This window comes from Triticum aestivum, chromosome 7D, assembly GCF_018294505.1.
Source record: "Triticum aestivum cultivar Chinese Spring chromosome 7D, IWGSC CS RefSeq v2.1, whole genome shotgun sequence".
Taxonomy (NCBI): Eukaryota; Viridiplantae; Streptophyta; class Magnoliopsida; order Poales; family Poaceae; genus Triticum; species Triticum aestivum.
The window spans coordinates 520,824,656-520,845,642 of record NC_057814.1 but is presented as its reverse complement, the minus strand read 5'-3'; positions in this window follow the sequence as shown (position 1 = coordinate 520,845,642).

Sequence of the window (20,987 nt, the reverse complement as noted above, 5' to 3'; positions counted from 1 at the left end):
ATGTTTGTAGCTTCACTAGCTGATCGTGGGATACAGAGCATCTCTCCCAATCACCTTTTTCTGGGCCGTGGGGACGGGAGGAGGAGCTGGGAGCACTGGCCATGTTGGAGTGGTTTTTCCTAGCAAGCTCTGAGGATTTCTCGTGTGATGTGGAACGGATCTGAGATCCAATCCCTTTAAATAGACGCTTTTCTTACATGGCCGGGGTGTTATATGCAAAAAATACCCTAACCTCTCGTATTCGCTCGACACGTGGAAGCTGAAGCTATGGATGCACAGAAGCCAATGGGAACGACATTAAATGGAAGGCCGAATACAATCCTTTGAAGTCGTCGGAGGAGGAACCCGCCTTGCAATGCCGAAGACAATCTGCGCGCCGGACACATCGTCATTGAAAGCTTGGTTTGGGGGCTACTGAGGGAGTCCTGGATTAAGGGGTCCTCGGGCGTCCGGCCTGTTGGACATGGGCCGGACTGATGGGCTGTGAAGATACAAGAGCGAAGACTCCCACCCATGTCCGGATGTGCCTGTTGGATATCCGCCCCTAGCAACAATATCAAACAAGGCAGGAGCAGGCAACGGGATAATATCATGAGTTTCAATGCTAAAAACTAGGTTATAAGGAATAGGAATGTTAGGAGACTCTTTATTAGTGAAATGGTGGTGATCCATGGATGTGCAGTCTAGGTAAACCTTGGTCAGGGGGTAGTCATGATGGTGTATCTCAACATTAAAGTGAGCCGCCAAACGAGTAGCAAAAATCCCACCATGTATTTTACCCTTAGATTTATTAATGTGGAGGCGACGAGCCACAATAGCTCCCAAGTTATAAGTGTTGTCGCCCTCCAATGCACGACATAAAACAACAAGGTCTGGTGAACTGAGTGCACCCACCTTCTCTCTAGCAAGCAAGCATTTTGCAATGAAAAGAGCAAAGTAATGAACGGCAGGAAAATGCAAGCCAGCGGCAGTGATGACTGACACCACTCTCCCACTTTCAAAGTGCGATAAAAGGTCTCAAACTCCGCCGGCCTAGGCTCGGCTAAGCTCCCATCATAAGGGATCATGCAAATGTCACAAAATTCAGTAAGTGGTATCTGATGGTTTTCAACATATAAATCAAAGCTCACTTCAGGAGGATTATTCCTAGGAAGGAAAGTAAAACTTTGAACAAAGATGTTTGTGAGGATTTGGTGCCGTTCACACTCATCTGCGATGAAGTCGGTGAGGCCGGCATTGGCAGCATATTGTGTGAACTCCTGAAGGATTCCAGCCTCTTCCAGGAACGGGGTGTGTGGCCATTCACACGGTCTTACTTCCGCCAACCTCCAAGGATGGAGATCACTATCAGATGACTCCCCAATAACACCCTTGGAGTTCTTCTTAGAGCCAAACTTCCTAAAGATATTCATGGTTTTACTATGAACAAAATTCTGAAATTTATTATCCCACAAAATTATCTCAACAAAACTTCACAAAAATGATACCAACTACTCATAGGGATACATAGAGGCCATAGCAAGCATTCAAACTACTTAGAACTCTAAGAATTCAACATGCAAGCTCATCTACAGCAACACCAAGAGTAGCTAATTATTCAAAATATAAACCACTAAAACAAAAACTAATTGGACAAATGGTGGAGTCACATACCAAGCAACAATCCCCGGAAACAGTTTCGGAAACGGAGCTTCGAGCAAAGAGATCGAAATTCGCAAGTCTGGGAGCAAGAATACGGGAGAGAGAGCAATGGAGATTTTTTTTCTAGAGGTGAGTGATGATGTGGTGTGAAGGGATAAGTGAGGGGGCCCACGTGAGGACCACAACCCACCAGGGCGCGCCTGTGGGTCCTGGCGCGCCCAGGTGGGTTGTGCCCACCTGGTGCACCTCCCTCTGATATTATTTGCACCAGAAATTCAGAAATATTTGGAAAAAAATCATATTAAATTTTCAGGGCATTCTGAGAACTTTTATTCTTGGGTCATTTTTTATTGCACGGGAAATTCAGGAAACAAACAAAGAATGGCATTTTATTTTATTTAACTAACAAAAACAAAAAACAAAAAGTGGGGACAAAAGGTACTGCTTACTAAATTCATCAACTTCATAACATTCAAAATGATCCATTAACAAGGTTGATCAGGTCTTATTAACAACCACTTTCGATTAGCATGAAACCGAAGAACTTTCGTAAATTAATAAGTTACCTCAATGTGGATATGAATGTCCCCAACAATAAGTATTTGAAAACTTCCAATAGTGATTGTCGGAGATTTTTCAATAACATTAATACCATTCACTTGGAATTGTTTCTTCAGAAAGTGCACCGTATGCTCATTACCATTGATATGAAAAGTGACCTTGCTTTTATTGCAATCAATAACAGCCCCTGCAGTATTTAAGAAGGGTCTACCAAGGATAATCGACATGTTGTCGTCCTCGGGCATCTCAAGTATAACAAAGTCAGTCAAAATAGTAACATTAGCAACAACAACGGGCACATCCTCATAGATACCGATAGGTATGGCAGTTGATTTGTCAGCCATTTGCAAAGATATTTCAGTAGGTGTGAGTTTATTCAAATCAAGTCTTTTATATAAAGAGAAAGGCATAACACTAACACCAGCTCCTAAATCACACAAAGCAATTTTCACAAAATTCTTTTTGATAGAGCAAGGTATAGTTGGTATTCCCGGATATCCAAGTTTTTTATGTACTCCATCTTTAAAAGTGTAATTAGCAAGCATAGTGGAGATTTCATCTTCCGGTATTTTTCTATTATTTGTGATGATGTCTTTCATATACTTTGCATAAGGAGGCATTTTCAAGATATCAGTCAAGCGAGTACGCAAAAAGACTGGCCTCGGCATTTTAGCAAATCATTCAAATTCGTCATCATCTTTCTTTTTAGTTGACTTGGGTGGAAAAGGCATAGGTTTTTGAACCCACGGTTCTCTTTCTTTACCGTGTTTTCTAGCTATGAATTCTCTTTTGTCATATCTTTTATTCTTAGGTTGTGGGTTATCAAGATCAACAAGTGATTCTATTTCAACATCATTGTCTGGTTATTTATCATTGTTTGGTTGAGAATCTTCATGAACACCATCATTATCTTTTTCATTATCACTAGGTGAATGTTCATTACCAGACTGAGCTTCAGCATCTGAGATAGAATTTTCATTATCATTATCAGTAGGTTTTTCTATTTCAGGTTCACTAGAAGTATGCAAAGTCCTATCATTTTTCTTTTTCTTTTTCTTTCTAGAAGGACTAGGTGCATCAGTGTTAACTCTTTGTGAATCTTGTTCAATTCTTTTTGGGGGCATCAGTGGTTCCTGAGTCATTTTACCTCCTCTAGTTGCAACTCTAACAGCAAAGTCATGTATATTATGATTCATTTCAATAAGCAATTCTCTTTGTGATTTAGCAACTTGTTCTAGTTGAGTTTGAACCATAGAAGCATGCTTTCCGACACCTCTAACATCATTTGAGATTCTAAATAACAAGTCACTCTAGAGAGCAATCATATCAGAATTGTATTTCAGTTGTTTCATAACATTTGCATTGAAGTGATTTTGCTTTCTAATATAGTTTCCAAATGCATAAAGGCATTAGCTAGGATGCATATTGTGAGGATTATCATTATCAGTGTACTTGATTAGAGAATTTACCTCTACTAGCTTATGTAGTGGTGGTGTATTAAGCCCATGTATTTCTTCAATAGGAGGTAAATTTTTAACATCCTCAGCTTTAATACCTTTTTCCTTCATAGATTTATTTGCCTTTTGCATATCTTCAGGACTGAGATATAATATACCCCTCTTCTTCGGAGTGGGTTTAGGCGGTGGTTCAGGAAGAGTCCAATCATCATAATTTTTCAATATGTTATTCAATAATTCTTCAGCTTGCCCAACAGTTCGTTCCCTGAAAACACAACCAGCACAACTATCTAGGAAGTCCCTAGAAGCATTGGTTGGTCCATTATAGAAGATATGAAGTATTTCATTTTTCTTAAGAGGATGATCGGGCAAAGCATTAAGTAACTGGCAAAGGCTCCCCCAAGCTTGTGGGAGACTCTCTTCTTTAGTTTGCACAAAGTTAAATATTTCCTGTAAAGCAGCTTGTTTCTTATGAGCAGGGAAATATTTTTTAGAGAAGTAATAAATCATATCCTGGGGACTATGCACACAACCAAGAGCAAGAGTATTGTACCAAGCTTTAGCATCACCCTTTAATGAGAACGAAAATAATTTGAGAATAAAGTAGTAGCAAGTTTTCTCATCATAAGTAAAAAGGGCGGCTATGTCATTCAACTTAGTAAGATGTGCCACAACAGTTTCAGTTTCATAAACATGGAAAGGATCAGATTCAACCAAAGTAATTAACTCTGGGTCGACAGAGAATTCACAATCCTTATCATCAATAAAGATAGGTGAAGTAGCAAACTTAGGATCACATTTCATTCTAGCATTCAGAGATTTTTCTTTATACTTGCATAATAATTTCTCTAGATCACCTCTGTCTCTGGAAGCAACAATATCTCTAGTTGTTTCCTCACTCATAACATAACCTTCCAGTACCTTAGGCAATTAATATCTTGGAGGGCTAGTTCTAGCAGGTGTTTCAGGAGATTCAGTTTCAAGTTCATCATCAGATTCAACAACATCATGTTGTATTACTCTAGCAATTTGTTCATCAATAAATTCACCAAGTGGCACATCATCATTATCAAGCAAGGTACTAGCATCATCATAAGCATTATCCATAGCAGAAGTAGCATCATCAATAACTTGCGACATATTAGAATTGATAGCATGTGGTGGTGTTGCAAGTTTACTTATAACAGAAGGTGAATCTAAAGCAGAACTGGATGGCAGTTCCTTACCTCCCCTCGTCTTTGAGGGAAATATCTTAGTCTTGGCATCCTTCAGATTCTTCATAGTGATAATATGATAATAATCCCAAGTGACTCAACAAATATAGCTATGCTCCCCAGCAACGGCGCCAGAAAAAGGTCTTGATAACCCACAAGTATAGGGGATCGCAACAGTTTTCGAGGGTAGAGTATTCAACCCAAATTTATAGATTCGACACAAGGGGAGTCATAGAATATTTGAAGGTATTAGCAGCTGAGTTGTCAATTCAACCACACCTAGAGATTAATTATCTGCAGCAAAGTGATCAGTAGCAAAGCAATATGATAGTTTTGATAATAGTAGCAGCAGCAGCAACGGTAACGGTAGCAGTGATAGCAGTAATTTTGTAGCAAGTGTAACAGTGATGATAACAGTAGTAACTTAGCAGGAACAATATAAGATAAATTCGTAGGCATTGGATCGGTGACTTGTGGATGATAGTCATCATGAGACAGTTATAACCTAGGGCGATACGGCACTAGCTCAAGTTTGTCAATATAATGTAGGCATGTATTCCGTAAATAGTCATATGTGCTTATGGAAAGAACTTGCATGACATCTTTTGTCCTACCCTCCCGTGGCAGCAGGGTCCATATTGGAAACTAAGGATATTAAGGCCTCCTTTTAATAGAGAACCGGAACAAAGCATTAACACATAGTGAATACATGAACTCCTCAAACTACAGTCATCACCGGGAGAAGTCCCGGTTTCTGTCACTCCAGGGTTGCCGGATCATAAGACGTAGTATGTGACTATAACTTGCAAGATCGGATCTAGAACATGGATATAATGGTGATAACATAAACGGTTCAGATCTAAAATCATGGCACCCGGGCCCAAAGTGACAAGCATTAAGCATGGGAAAGTCATAGCAACATCAATCTTAGAACATAGTGGATACTAGGGATCAAGCCCTAACAAAACTAACTCGATTGCATGATGAATCTCATCCAACTCCTCACCGACCAGCGAGCCTACGAAGGAATTACTCACTCCCGGTGGGGAGCATCGTGGAATTGGCAATGGAGAAGGGTTGGTGATGACGAAGGACGAAGATTCCCCTCTCCGGAGCCCCAAACAGACTCTAGATCTGGCCTCCCGATGAAGAACAGGAGGTGACGGCGGGTCCGTCTCGTGGGTCGCGATAATTCTTTCTCCCTAATTTTTTCAAGAATAATGTGATTTTATAGCGTAGGTTTCAGGGTCTGCAGGGCCACCAGGTGGGGACAACCCACCTAGGCGCGCCAGGAGAGGTGGGCGCGCCCTGGTGGGTTGTGCCCACCCAGGTGCCCCTCTCCGGTAGGTCTTGGCTCCAAAAAAATCTTATTTATTATATAAAAACTCCTCGCAAAGTTTCGTTCCATTCCCAGAAATTTTATTTCTGTAACACCATGGTAGTTCTGCTGAAAATAGCGTCAGTCCGGGGTTAGTTTCATTCAAATCATGCAAATTAGAGTCCAAAACAAGAGGAAAAGCGTTAGGAAAAGTAGTTACGTTGGAGACATGTCAACACCCCAACACTAGGTTTATGGTATCTAAAGGGCTCAGAGTTTCGTCTAGTTGGATTCTCAGATGTTGATTATGCTGGTGACAAGGTTGATCGCAAGTCCACATTAGGCACATGTCACTTTTTTAGACGATCTCTTGTATGTTGGTCTTCAAAGAAGCAGAACTGGGTATCACTCTCCACTGCTGAATCCGAATACATTGCTGCTGGATCTTGCTGCGCTTAGCTTCTATGGATGAAGCAAACTCTCAAGGACTATGGCATCCACCTGAAGCATGTGCCACTCTACTGCGACAATGAAAGCGCCATCAAGATTGCCAACAACCCAGTTCAGCACTCGAAGACAAAGCACATTCAGATCCGTCATCACTTTCTCAGAGATCATGTCATGAAGGAAGACATTGATATCATTCACGTCAACACTGAAGAGCAATTGGCATATATCTTCACAAAGCCCTTGGATGAGAAAAGGTTTTGCAAGGTGCGGTGTGAGCTAAATATCTTAGAATCCTCGAATGTCCTGTAATTGGACACACATCCTAATGCTTATGCTTGTTGATGACTTAGATGTGCAACACACGAAGTAACGTATATCTTCAATCAATGAAGACTTACCCTCCAGGTGTGAATACATTAACGCGGAATTTGACTTCGGACCGCCACGATAATTGTGCACCGTGTCTGGGTCTAATACTTCCTATACGGTGGGTAACGCGACCACCAAACTTCCTGAAGAATTTCATTTGGCGTCATGATTGCATTATCTTCGTATTTGGTTTGTCTTCAACATTGATTTGACTTCAAGGTTTATCTTTGGAATGTTGATTTGGTCTCTTCTGATATATGTGTGTGTGTGTGTGTGTGAGTGTTCTGTCCTCTACAGCATTCACTTATAGCTATGTCTTCAAACTTGCCATTTTCTGAACTAAGTGAATGTGATCGGACCCTAACCCCTTCTGTGCTTCTTCGTCAAATTCTGTCTATCTACTCATATGCATTTGTTGAAACATGTCAAATGTCTTCACTGCGTCCTTGTCAGCTGAAGATAAAGAGACACAGATTTAAACCTGCTGTTAATACTATATCTCTTTTGCCTGAATACCGAAGAAGCCGAAATGACCACCCGACAAACCAGGCGTGCGTGGGAACATGGAACAACTCTCAATGAGTTGCATGCGCGCATGCCATGTCTCCATCAGATGTGAACCGCCAGGGGCACCTGCGTCCCCACGACCCGCGTTGAACGCATGACGTGGAGGGTCGTGTGTGACGTGGGGGTCATGCGTGGGACAGTTTTCGCATGCATGCGTCACATCATAGTAAAGAGGCGGCTCGCGCCTTCCCCATAAAAAAGAGGGAGGCGCGAAGGCGCGGCTCATTTACTGGGTGGACTCGGGTCGCGGTCTTCAAGGCGCCCACGCTCCACGATCACGGGGCAGGGAACGGTCGCCTCACCCGTCCTCTCGATTCTGCTCGCTCGCCATGCGTCCCCCATGCAGGTGGCAGGTGGTGGAGGCGGGAAACCGGGCCGTTGCTGATTGGGGCAGCGGGTCGGTCCTGATTCCCTGCGCCTCCGATGGCTGGATTGGCCGAGTGGGGCGGCCGAGCCTCGACCCCGCCTCTTTATAAGGAGGGGGAGGGGGATGTCATCCCACGTTCTCCCAGCATCCATCTTCTTCCACTTCCGCTCCTTCCTTGCACCCGTCATGGCGAGAGGGGGCGCAGGCCCTTCAACGGTGGGGGCGAGGGTCGCTACTCGACATCGCGTTCCTCCTTCCCACGAGCTCGTGGCGGCGGAGCTGGCCACGAGAGGAAGGGGGAGGGGAGAGGTCGAGGTCGCCGCGGTGGTCGGGGGAGAGGGGGACGAGGCGGCGCGATGGCCGTGCCCCCGCCAGCGATGCCGCCCATGATGGAGGGCCACGTCGGGGACCAGCCTCGGGAGTTCTTCATCAAGCTGCGCCGGCCACCGCGTCGTCGTCTCCGTCTCCCTACCCCATTTGCTCGGGAAATGGAGCTCGATCCGCCCCAGGCCCTCAGATTGCACATGAGGGGCTGCGGGAACGATGGCACGCGGGTCGACGTCGACTTCCCCGCTCCTCATGTTATGTACCTCCGTCGCGGATGGAAGACATTTGCTCGCATCCATAGCCTGATGGCGGGGCTCGTCCTCTACCTCAAGTTAATGGAGGGCGGCCTGCTCTCCGTCAAGGTCTTCGGAGATCTTGGAACTCGCCAAGTGCTGCGTGGAGAGCTCCTCCGACGATGAAAATTCCTCCTCAAGCGGTAGCGATGAGGAGGATAGCGACAACGGTGATGAGGGGGTCGAGCGGCGGGACGCCAACTCCGACTGACCGTGTCGCCCTTCCCTCGGCCATGCGCCCTGCCGAGGGCCTTCCTTGTCAAGCTCTCCATCGGGGCGCTCCCCATCGTCTCCTTGGGCGGCTGGCACAGGAGGGCCGGAGAAGGTGAAGAAGGCGGGTGGCCGCCGTCAAGTCGGAGTATGTGGGCACCGACGCCTTCATCGCGTATTGTCGGCCCGCTGCCTCGTCTTCCAGCCCTCCCGTCGGCACCGAGATGCTCTCTTGGCGCCTTCTGCTCCTCGCACCTTGCCTAGGAACTCTTTTTGCCCTCCTGCTGTCTCGTTCCACCTTCTGAGGAGAGGGACAAGAAAGGGATTACGGGCACATTATCTCTTTTTAGTTTGTAAGCCTGCGGGCACTTGTTAATTTTAAGACTTGTAATCCCCTTTCTCATGTTTTTAATTCCGTATGAACTGTACCTGTACGGGATGTTTTTAATGAAAAAGGGTGTCTGCCGGGTTCTTTGTGCGTGAGCGAGGCCCATGCCAAGGGTTGAATCCTTGTTATTTTTAAGATAAACATTGTCGCCCGGCAACAGGCCTTGCCGCCCCCCACTTCAGTCGACCATTCTCACGCTCTTGGCGGAGGCAGGGGTGAAGTAGAGTTAGGCCCCTCGTTCATTTCCTTGCCACCGCGTCTACGACACGGTTCTGTCCCAGGGACTTGGGTACAAGAAAAACGGGGAGCACGGTGGTCTTGGAGTAAAACGAGGTTTCATTTGTCCCGGTTCTATACGGAAATGGACAACGGGGATGAAGAACTTCTCTGAATCCGCAGCCCCCGGCAACCTTGGCTTGCCGTGGTTAGATCCTTGTGTCTTCAGCCCCCGGCAGTCCTGGCTTGCTGGGGCCGGAGTGCCAGTTTGTCCTCTTTCTCCCAAGCGGCTCAGCAGAAGTGTCCACGTGCCCTGCGCACCAAAGAGGACAGAAAGACACATACTCGACCTCTAGGCTAGGGGTTAGTCGTCGCTAAGCACTATCAACCCTAACCGAGGGAGAGACTTAACCTAGCATGCATGCTAAAACTTAGGGCGCCAGCACTTCGTTTATTTACGCTCAGGGTCTGCGCCTGGCTTTGTACAGAGGGTTACATGCCTTGTCGGCAAAGCTTGTACAAAAGGTTGCTTGCCGGGAGGCCCGGCAACCGCGCCTTATGGGTAAAACTTGCGAAGATGTTCGATGTTCCAGGAGTTACTCATTGGGACAGCATCTTCGGTCTCCAGGCGGACTGCGCCAGGCCTGGTGACTCGTATTACCCGATAAGGGCCTTCCCACTTCGGCATCAACTTGTTGGAATTCTTGGCCGACTGAAAGCGCCAAAGAACAAGGTCGCCTTCCTCAAAGCTTCGGGCATGAACCTTGCGGCTATGATAGCGGCACAAGGCTTGCTGGTAGCGTGCTACTCTCACAGCCGCCCGAAGACGATCTTCCTTAAGGAGTGTTGCGTCATCTTGCCGCAATTGCTCTTGCTCAAGCTCATCATAAGCGAGCACTCGAGGTGACCCATATGTGAGTTCCGTAGTGAGAACTGCTTCTGCCCCGTATACCAGGGCAAAGGGTGTCTGGCCGGTGGCTCGATTTGGCGTCGTTCTGATCGACCAAAGAACCGCCGGCAATTCATCAATCCAGCGCCTTCCACTCTTGTGCAGCCTGTCAAAAGTTTTTGTCCTCAGGCCTTGCAACACTTCAGCATTTGCCCTCTCCGCCTGGTCGTTGCTCCGTGGATGTGCCACGGAAGCGAAACAGACCTTGCGGCCGAGGTCTTGGATGTATTGCATGAAGGTGTGGCTTGTGAACTGCGTGCCGTTGTCGGTGATGACTCTGTTTGGCACACCAAAATGGCAGACTAGCCCTTTGAAGAACTTGACGGCTGACGGCATTTAATAATGAACTATATCCCGCCCGCCCACTTATATTCTTAAGTAAAAGAGATGAAGTTCATTTATATGTGTATATATGTAGATGTAGTGTACATTCTATTTGAAGTTTGGAAGTCTAGAAAAAAAAGAACCCTAAGTTCAAAAGCGAATAAAACATTTAAAAAATTAGACGATGGTCTTCTCATCCCTATTGCGGTCTGCAAGCTGCCTCCAACCTTTGGCAATATTTGTAAAATGATTGTGCATATTTTTTGTTACCCCATTTTTAGTTTCTGATTGAAGAAAATTTTGTTCATTAGGTGAAAGAACTTGATTTCTTTTGTTCCTTTGTGGAGGAAGAATTTCACCACAAAGGTAGGGAGAAGGTCACCATAAAGGCAGGGAGAAGGTCACATAAGGTGCAGAAAGAATGTCAGAGGCAACGGGGTGTGCGATCTTTGTGTTGTTTTTGGGGTCCAAATCATGGGTATGCGATCTCACATCCTGTGTATTATTGAGATGGCCTCGCCTCAAACCATTTGCCTACAAATATGATAGTCTCAATGCTACCGTCATGTGTAAAGAAAATTAGATATGTACATGTAGACAACACACAACAACTTTACGGGGAGTTGATGGATTATTCGGTGGTTGTTGCTGCCACTACTGATTTTTTCTTGAGATGGTCTTCATCACCAATCAATAATTCACTTGTTTCTTGGTTGCATCTAGTTCCCTCGCTCCACCTCAACCAATTCCTTCAGCTAGATCTCCCTTGTTATTTTGTATTCTTATTTTCTTTTCATAAAGCATTTGCTCTGAAATCCGGGTATTATGATGTAGCTTTGACTATTCCTGAAAACGTGGTGAAAATTGTACATGCTCTGTAGGTCAAAATTTTGGCTTTGATTTATTTTTTGTGAACGTCAAAATGTTGTGTTCGAGAAGGTCGAGTGTGTTATCTCAGCAAGTTCAAATAAAAATTAAACATGCAAGGCAAAACATCGGAGAGTTGCGATTTTTTAGAACTTCAAGTGACAAACAAATTTGAAAAGAGCACAAAACAAAATTTAAGTCTAGAAAAATCACTTCAAAACACTAACAAGAAAAAGAATGTTCTCTTGTTATCGAACAGAAAAATAAAAATTAATGAAAGGGGGAATGCAGTTTATGCATTTTGTGAAAGAACTAAGAAGTTCGAGTTCAACTAATAGAATAGTTTGATTTTAATAAATAATTCAGTTTTTTCATTTCCATAAATAAAACCCAGAAGTTCAAATTTTAGAAATGGAGAAGTTCAAAAATCATAAATAGGACTTTCATTGTTTCTAAAATTAAAATAGAAGTTGAAACTGAAATAATGGACAATTCAATATTTATTACAAAACTATGATATTGTCTTTACTGAAAGAAATAAATCAACAAGTCCAAATTACAAAAATAGAGAAGTTTCATATTTGTGACAAAACTCAGATTTTCCTTGTTACAAAAAATAAAATAAAATGAAGAAGTTCAAATTAAAAAAAAGGAGAAGTTCGATGGATATAAAAAACTCAAATTCTTTCTGTTTCTTGTAAAAATGAAAGTGTGAAGTTTAATTTAAAAAACTGTTTGATGCTTATTTTAAAACATACTTTTCTAAGAATAAGACTAAGAAGTTCAAATTAAAATAAAGAAGTCCAAAGATTATGAAAAAGCCACATTTTTGCGTTACTAAAGTATAAAACGAAGAAGTTCAAATTAAAAAAAGGAACAACTAAAAAAAGTTTAAAAATGGATTTTCCCCATTTCTAAAAAAACTCGAAGTTCAAACAAAAATAGCAAAGCGGTTCGATGTTTATTTAGAAACTAAGATTTTACCATTATTAAAATACTCAAATATCCCTTAGTATTGAAGAATCAACCATGAAGTTCAAATTAAGAAAAGATTAAGAAATAAAACCAAGAAGTCCATATTAAAAAGATGGAGAAGTTGGATGATTATAGAAAACTCAGATTTTCCTCGTTATTAAAAAATGGAAACAAGAAGTTCAAAAATAAAATAACAAGAAGTTCAACTTTTAAAAATAGAGCGCTCCAAAATTTCATAAAAAAGATTAGGAAATAAAACGAGGAAGTCCATATTAAAAAGATGGAGAAGTTCGACGATTATAGAAAACTCAGATTTTCCTCGTTATTAAAGAATGGAAACAAGAAGTTCAAAAATAAAATAACAAGAAGTTCAACTTTTAAAAATAGAGCACTTCAAAATTCATAAAAAGGCATTAAGAAATTCATATTAATATTCATAAAAAAACTCAGATATTTTCATGTAACCGAGAGAAGTTAAGATTGATAACTTCCAGAAGTTCACGTACTACATGGTGTGCATTTTGTATTAAAAAGGAATAAAAAAGCAAAGACTAAAAGTTTTCTTGTTATAATTTCAAATCCTCGGTCGGAGAAAGTTAAAAAAATTATTGTGAGATCGGTTTGTACGAAAGGAATATCATTTATGTAACACTAATGAATGAATGAGAAAATTACAAACGAAAATATGTCACAGAAGTTCAACGTGAAAACAGCAGGAAGTTCGACTACTACAGTGAATGAATCTCAGATGATTTTTTTTAAATCGTCGCAAGTATGAAAAAACGACCAACACGGGAAAGTTGCATGTTTACAGCAGCTTTCCACTGGTATATCACTTGCTCAATTCCGGTGAGTGTTCTAGTGAGTGGATGGAGATCTACGGGCAAAAAAATCACGTGAAAACAGAGTGAACTTCACGTACACACGCCGAGAAGTTCAGATTCTTCACGCGGTGCATTTTCGAAGAATCTGTTTCGCGATAAAGGCAGAACGAATGATCTCTCCGTTTTCGAAATTACTTGAAAATGGCTAGGTATCAGAGAAAACCATCAACATGAAAAAGTTTCACATTTTTCATAGCTTTTCAACGCTATATTATTTGCCCCATTCCGATAAAGTTTCTAGAAATTACGGCGAAAATAATTTTTAGCCATTTTTAAAATGGACTTAAAACCGTAAGGAATTGGGAGAAACAATATATACTAAAAAGTTTCACATTTCTTCAAGCTTTCCAACGCCATATCATGTGCTACATTCGAACGTACGGTTAAAAAATCAGCTCGAAAATACAAACTAGATGGAACTTCTACCATTTTCTAAAACCGTACAAAATTAGAAAAAACTTTTAATATGAAAAAGTAGCGCGTTTTCATAAGCTTTCCAACGACATATCATTTGCATCAATAGGATTAGGTATTTAGAAATGGCATCGAAAATACCAACTCGGCTGTTCGGTTTGCAAAAGTTTACGATTTTCCTAATTACTCTTTAACCATAGGGAATTATAGAAAACTATCAACATGTGGAAGAAGCGGTTTTGCAGGAGCTTTCCAATGCCATATTATTTGCCTCATTCCGATAAACAGTTAGAAATGCGATCAAAAATACGATTCAGGTTTTTGTATGAAGAAAAAACGGTTTTCAAAACTGCTCTTAAACCGGTTACATTTTGCCAAAAATTTCACTTGGGTCACGATACTTGTGTCCATAGCTTTCCAACGGTATATAGCAAGCCCCATTTGGGCAATGTTGGCGGAAGTTCAACCTAGCACAAGGGAAAGTTCGGGTCGAACAACTCAGGCAGTAAAATTGCAAAAAATGCGTCTTCATCAGGACCCGAGAGCAAAATCCGCCTATGAGCAAGATTCCTATTTAAAACATGTATTTAGTTGCTAAAAACCGTTTGCAGATTACATTTACATCACATAGAACACAACTAACCTGAATAATTCGCACGGGGACACACGGTTGCGAAGATAGCCCGAAGGTCGGGTTCCTACAGAGGGAAGTTCAGGCATGTAACTCAGGAAGTTCATGTTGTTTATATATATCATCGAATTTCTCGCACCACCATTCACACATACACATGTATATATATACAATTTGGTATATACAATTTCTCCTACATGAAGGCATTACTACGGTAGCACGTAATGGTATTCTCCTTTGGGATCTATGACCTGGTCGAGCAAAAATCCCGTTATTTCCTCTTGAATTGCTCGTACACGATCCGTTGGTAGGAGCTTATCCCGCACCTCATTGAACTTTTAAGAAGGAGATCAATATGCATATATTAGTTGTGTGATTAGATATTGATAATGATGTAAAAATTATGAATAGTGTTCTGGCAAACGTACCATAGCTGTCTAGCAGATTGGTTCCTTTCGGACGCCATCATGCGAATGTTCTCGCAAACGTAGTATGCACATAAATCAATCCCCGGCGCCTGCTTCATGGCCTTTACGAGAATAGACATGGATGGGACGATGCTATCCAATGCTGGATCATCCGCTAGCCGCTGCCGCTGCTAAGACCCCCTTTCTTGGCTAAGTGAGTCGATCTGCTGCTGCTGCCTCTCCAACTGGAGTGCCAACTTTGCGTGCACTGATTCTAGGCCTTTAAGGCGTTCTGCTTCCTGCTTCCTCTGATCCTCCTCCAGCTTCCTCTTCTTCTCCTCCTCCATCTTCCTTCTCGCACGGCTTCTGTAGTCAGCGTTCCAGCCCGCAAACCCCTCATACCACGGAACAACGCCTTTGCCTCGTGTTCTTCCCGGGTGTTCAGGATTTCCCAGGGCGCGTGTAAGCTCGTCGTTCTCTCTGTTGGGCGTGAACACCACCGTTCGAGCCTCTTCTATTGCAACAAGTAACTTGTCGTTGGCTCCTTTAAGACTTGCCTTCTTCAAAACCTTGCCTGTCTTTGGGTCCAACACCCCCCATGCGCATAGAACCAAGTCCTGCACCTTTCCGGCCAGCTCAATGTAACTAGAGTGACCCCTGCATCCACCATCTATTGCTTAGACTTATCCCACTTAGGCATTGCCACCGCGTAGACACCTGGCCCCAGCGTATGGAAATGCTCCTTTTTCGCGACACTGAGCTTGTTTACTCTCGACCATTCCTTAGCTAATTCTGATTCCTTGAATTTCACAAAAGCGGGCCAGTGATCTCTTTGCTTTTCCAGTGTTCCCGTGAATTCTGGAGTCTTCTTTCCTCCTGCAACGTACTTGGCCCATATAGTTTTCTTGTGGTTGTTTAAATGCAATTGCCATCTTCCTAAGAGCAGCGTCCTTGACTTTCTGCACATCTGCATCTGTGAAATGATCTGGTAGGGTGAAATGTTCCATGAGAGATTCCCAAAGCAGATATTTTGCTCTTTCATCGACAAAACTAAGATCTGTACATTCCTTTGCTGGCTTTTTCCATTCTTGCATGGACATCGGGATTTGGTCCTTCACAAGAACTCCGTACTGACGAACGAACTTGTTCGCATTCTTCTTAGGCGCGATTGGTTCGCCATTAGTTTTGATGGCATCGATATTGTACTTTACGCCCTCCTTCAACTTTTTGGCCGGGCCTCGCACTGTCCTGCTGCCTGTAGAAGATTTGCTCAATCCGGAAGGCTGAAAGAAGAAAGATCGATTCATTAATATATCTTCAAATAATTTAAAACATGTGATCACCAGATGCCTGCTTATATAAATATACCTTGCCGGTGTTTGTTATTTCAAGATCAACATTTTCTTCGTCATCATAATCATAGTCCTAGACTTCATCAATTCGGTCGTCATGATCGAATATCATATCACCATCCCTGATATTGTTCAGATATTGGGGGTCGTCATCTTCTTCATTCTGATCATCTGGCCGGCGAGGGGAGCGTATGATCTCGAACAGGGCCTCTTCTCCTTCTCTGTCGGTATTGTCCGTCATAGCTTTTATTTAACTAATCCAGAAGAAATATAAAACAATTTAGTATTCAAATTACAATGCATGCATGCAATCAATAAGGAAAAACTGAATCATAGTACATAATATGCATCAACGAATATAATCTCGAATACATCGTCTCGAATATTATCGAACAATATATATAATCTTGAATACATCGTCTCGAATATTATCGACTAATATATATAATCTCGAATACATCGTCTCAAATATTATCGAATACATCACTAGCTAGCTAGCTAATATAGATCTAATACTACAAAATAATCTAGTTCATTCGCGGTTCCTGAGGCGCGGGTGGTGGACACCCAAAGAGAAGGAACCATCACAGGATCATAGCTCGGGTGAGATTCCCAAAGAACCTGCCAGGTATTGGAGAACCTGATGTCCATAGCAGCCATGTAGCGACGGACGTGCTCGTCCTCCTCCCTGACACGGCGACGTACCACCTCCGGCGGGGCCGGCTCCCTCCGCACCGAAAGTGGCCACGCGAACACCAGCAAAGGAGATCAGGGTCGACGACAGGACCCGGGGCCGGGTTCCTCACCAAGCGGCGCACCCCTAGCACCTCCCAGTGCCAGCCCGACGGAGCCCAGTCCCGGACATGGGTCCTCTGAAGCAGGATGTCGTCGCGAATGGGTCAACGGCGAGGATGCGGGCTGGGCATCGTTCACGTATAAAAAACTAAAAATATAACATTTCTAATTAACATTTATATATCTAAAATTCATCTAACATTTCTATAACTAAAAGTATAAAAAACTAAAAAAACATGCATCTAACATTTATATATCTAATTCATCTAACATTTATATATATATATATATATATATATATATATATAACTAACATTTCTATAACAAAATTCCTTAAACTTTCATCTAACTAACATTTCTATATCTAAAGTTCATCTAACATTTCTATAACAAAAACCATAAAAAACTAAAAAAAAATAGAAAATTCATCTAACATTTCCTTGCTCTAAAACTCATCTAACATTTCTATAACTAAAACTATAAAAAACAGAAAATACATCTAACATTTCTATAACTAACTAACATTTCTATATGTAAAATTCATCTAACATTTCTATAACTAAAACTATAAAAAACTAAAATGCATGTGTGTGTGTGTGCGGGCTTCATCTAGCTATGGGAGGGCGGCCATGGCGGAAGGGGCTCACAGCGGGGTGTCGGGGGCAGCGACGGCAACGACGACGGCGTGCGAGCTCGAGGGAGGGGCGGCACGCGACGGGGGCGGTGGGCGGCGCGTCGGGGGTGGCGGGCGGCGCCACGGGGGATAGCATGGGCGGCGCATCGAGGGCGGCGCGTCGGGTGCAACGACGGCATGGGCGGCGATGGCGTCGATCGGGGCAGGTGGCACGTCGGGTGCGGATAGGAAGAAACATAGGGAAACTGAAATTTTTCGAAGTGTTGTATATATAGGATTGACCTTTAGTACCGGTTGCAGCCACCAACCGGTACTAAAGGTCTGTTTTGGCCAGGCCAAGCGGCGGGAAGCGCACACCTTTAGTACCGGGTCGTGGCTCCAACCGGTACTAAAGACCCCCCCCCCCTTTAGTGTGTTAGCTCTCTCGAGCTCCTCTCTATAGCAGGCTTCTGGGCCTAACTCGTCGCGCTGCCCTGTGGGCCTATTGGGCCTTGCGGGCCTGCATCCTGGCCCAACTACAGGTTGGGTTTCTAGTCGTATGCAGGCCGCTGTGGCCCAGTAGGCGGGCTTTTTTATTTGCTTTATTTAATTTCTTTTATTTATTTCTGAGTTGTTTTTTGCTGTATTTAGAGTTTCTTTGTGAATATTTTTGCTTTAGGTACAAAAAATTACAAACTTTCTGTTAGTGCCAGTAGTTTTCAAATTTGAATAGTTTAAATTCGAATTATTTGAAATTTATGTGAATCCCTAGTTTGTGAATAACTTAACTTTAAAAATAGATTTTTCAGTGATTATTTTTCTTATGTTTAATATTAGTGTGTTTTATCATTATATTCAATTTGGTAATACTTAGGTTATTTAAAAAAATGAAATGCCTTTGTAACAGATGAGTTTTCGTTTGAAACCCTGATACTTCGAAAGAGATCGTCCATTTTGTACACGAAGTGCATCCAGTTTTGGCCGTAACCCTCTCATACGTTCCTTGCGTCGCCTGCAAAGTCCTCCCTGTACTTTCTCTCGATTTTTCTCCACTGCGACCCGTCAGCGGGTACTCTCAACTTCCCGTCTTTCTTATGGCCTTCTCTGTGCCATCGCATCGCCTTGGCATGCTCTTTGTTTTGGAACAAACGTTTCAACCGCGGTATTATAGGAGCATACCACATCACCTTGGCAGGAATCTTCTTCCTGGGGCGCTCGCCCTCGACATCACCAGGGTCATCGCGGCTGATCTTATAGCGCAATGCATCGCATACCGGGCACGCGTTCAAATCCTCGTACTCACCGCGGTAGAGGATGCAGTCATTAGGGCATGCATGTATCTTCTGCAGCTCTAACCCTAGAGGGCAGACAACCTTCTTTGCTTTGTACGTACTCTCGGGCAATTCATTGTCGTTTGGAAGCATCTTCTTTAACATTACTAGCAACTTTCCAAATCCCTTGTCAGATACACCATTCTCTGCCTTCCATTGCAGCAAGTCCAGTGTGGTGCCCAGCTTTTTCTTGTCAGCTTCGCAATTCGGGTACAACAATTTCTTGTGATCCTCTAACATGCGCTGCAACTTCTTCTTCACCTTTTCACTTGCGAAGTTTTTCTTTGCATCAGCAATGGCCCGACCAAGATCATCAGCGGGCTCATCTGATGCCTCTTCTTCAGCTTCTTCCCGCATTGTCGGCTCAGCTTCTTCCCCCATTGTTGTACTATCGTATTCAGGGAACCCATGGCCAGGATAGCTGTCGTCGTCCTCTTCTTCTTGATTGTCTTCCATCATAACCCCTCTTTCTCTGTGCTTGGTCCAAACATTATAGTGGGGCATGAAACTGGACTCAAACAGGTGGATGTGAATGGTTTTTAACTTAGAGTAATTCTGACCATTCTTACAGCCAGCACATGGACAAGGCATAAAACCATCTGCCTGCTTGTTTGCCTCAGCCGCAAGCAGAAAAGTATGCATGACATTAACGAACTGGGGAGAGCAACGGTCATCGTACATCCATTGCCGGCTCATCTTCATTACACAACACTGAAAAGACCAAATTAATACAAGTTCATACAACACTTATTCTCATAAAACAAACAGACAAATAACTCTCTAGCTAAAGCATTTAAATGCAACAACAAATGCGATCAAGATCGCAACTAAGGTAACAATTGATCCAACAGCATAATGATACCAAGCCTCACTATCAATGGCATATTTTCTAATCTTTCTAATCTTCAAGCGCAGTTTCTCCATCTTGATATTGTGATCATCGACGACATCGGAAACATGCAACTCCAATTCCATCTTCTCCCCTCAATTCTTTTCAATTTTTCTTTCAAATACTCATTTTCTCTTTCAACTAAATTTAACCTCTCGACAATAGGGTCCGTTGGAATTTCCAGTTCACATACCTCCTAGATAAAAATATCTATGTCAACTTGATGGGCATAATTTGTCATAAACACAAAATGCAACAAAGAGTTATAAAAGAGAATATACCACATCCAAATCATAACCTGGACGAGGGCTAACGGGGACGGATATCAAAACCATGGCACTATGTATAACAAACAACGTACGGGTAAGATAATTATACGAGTAACTATATATCTAAATCACACAAACATGATTTTTTTATATAAAAAAGATAAGAACAAGAGGCTCACCACAAGGTTGTGCCGGCGACGGGACGATGCGGGCGATCGACGGTGGTTAGGACGGAGACGGGAAGGCACTAAGTAAACCACACCTACATATGCAAACTAAGAGTTATTCTGACCTCAAATTGCATATAAATCAAATACGACCACATATAATTCCTCCCAAAATAAAACCCACAAATGACTATACTTATAGAGCATTGCAAGAGCTAATCTAGCAATGAGAAATGAAAGGACAAAGTTGCTAACCTTTGTGATCACTTGGATGGATGGGGTGCCTTCAAATCTTCACAAATTTTGGCAAAAATGGAGTGTGAGCTCGAGAGGAAGAGGAATAAAACAGAGGAGAGGGGGAAAAGGGGCAGAACAGAGCGCTCGGTCTCGGCGAAGAGGTTTATATAGGATGACCTTTAGTACCAGTTGGTTATACGAACCGGGACTAAAGGTGCATCTCTAGTCCCAGTTCGTATAACCAACCGGTACTAAAGGTGCTGGTGGGGCCCCAGCCTCACACAAGCCTGCCACCACGTCTTTAGTACCGGTTCATGGCACAAACCGGTACTAATGATCGCCGCCCGCCTAGCCATTGGAGCCAGCACTAATGAGCACATTAGTGCCGGTTCACTTACAAACCGGGACTAATGTGCTTCACATTATGCCCTTTTTCTACTAGTGGTTGCTCTCCCTGCCTCTAACAACCAGGAGTGCCGCCTGGTGATTCATGAGCCTGCTTCCA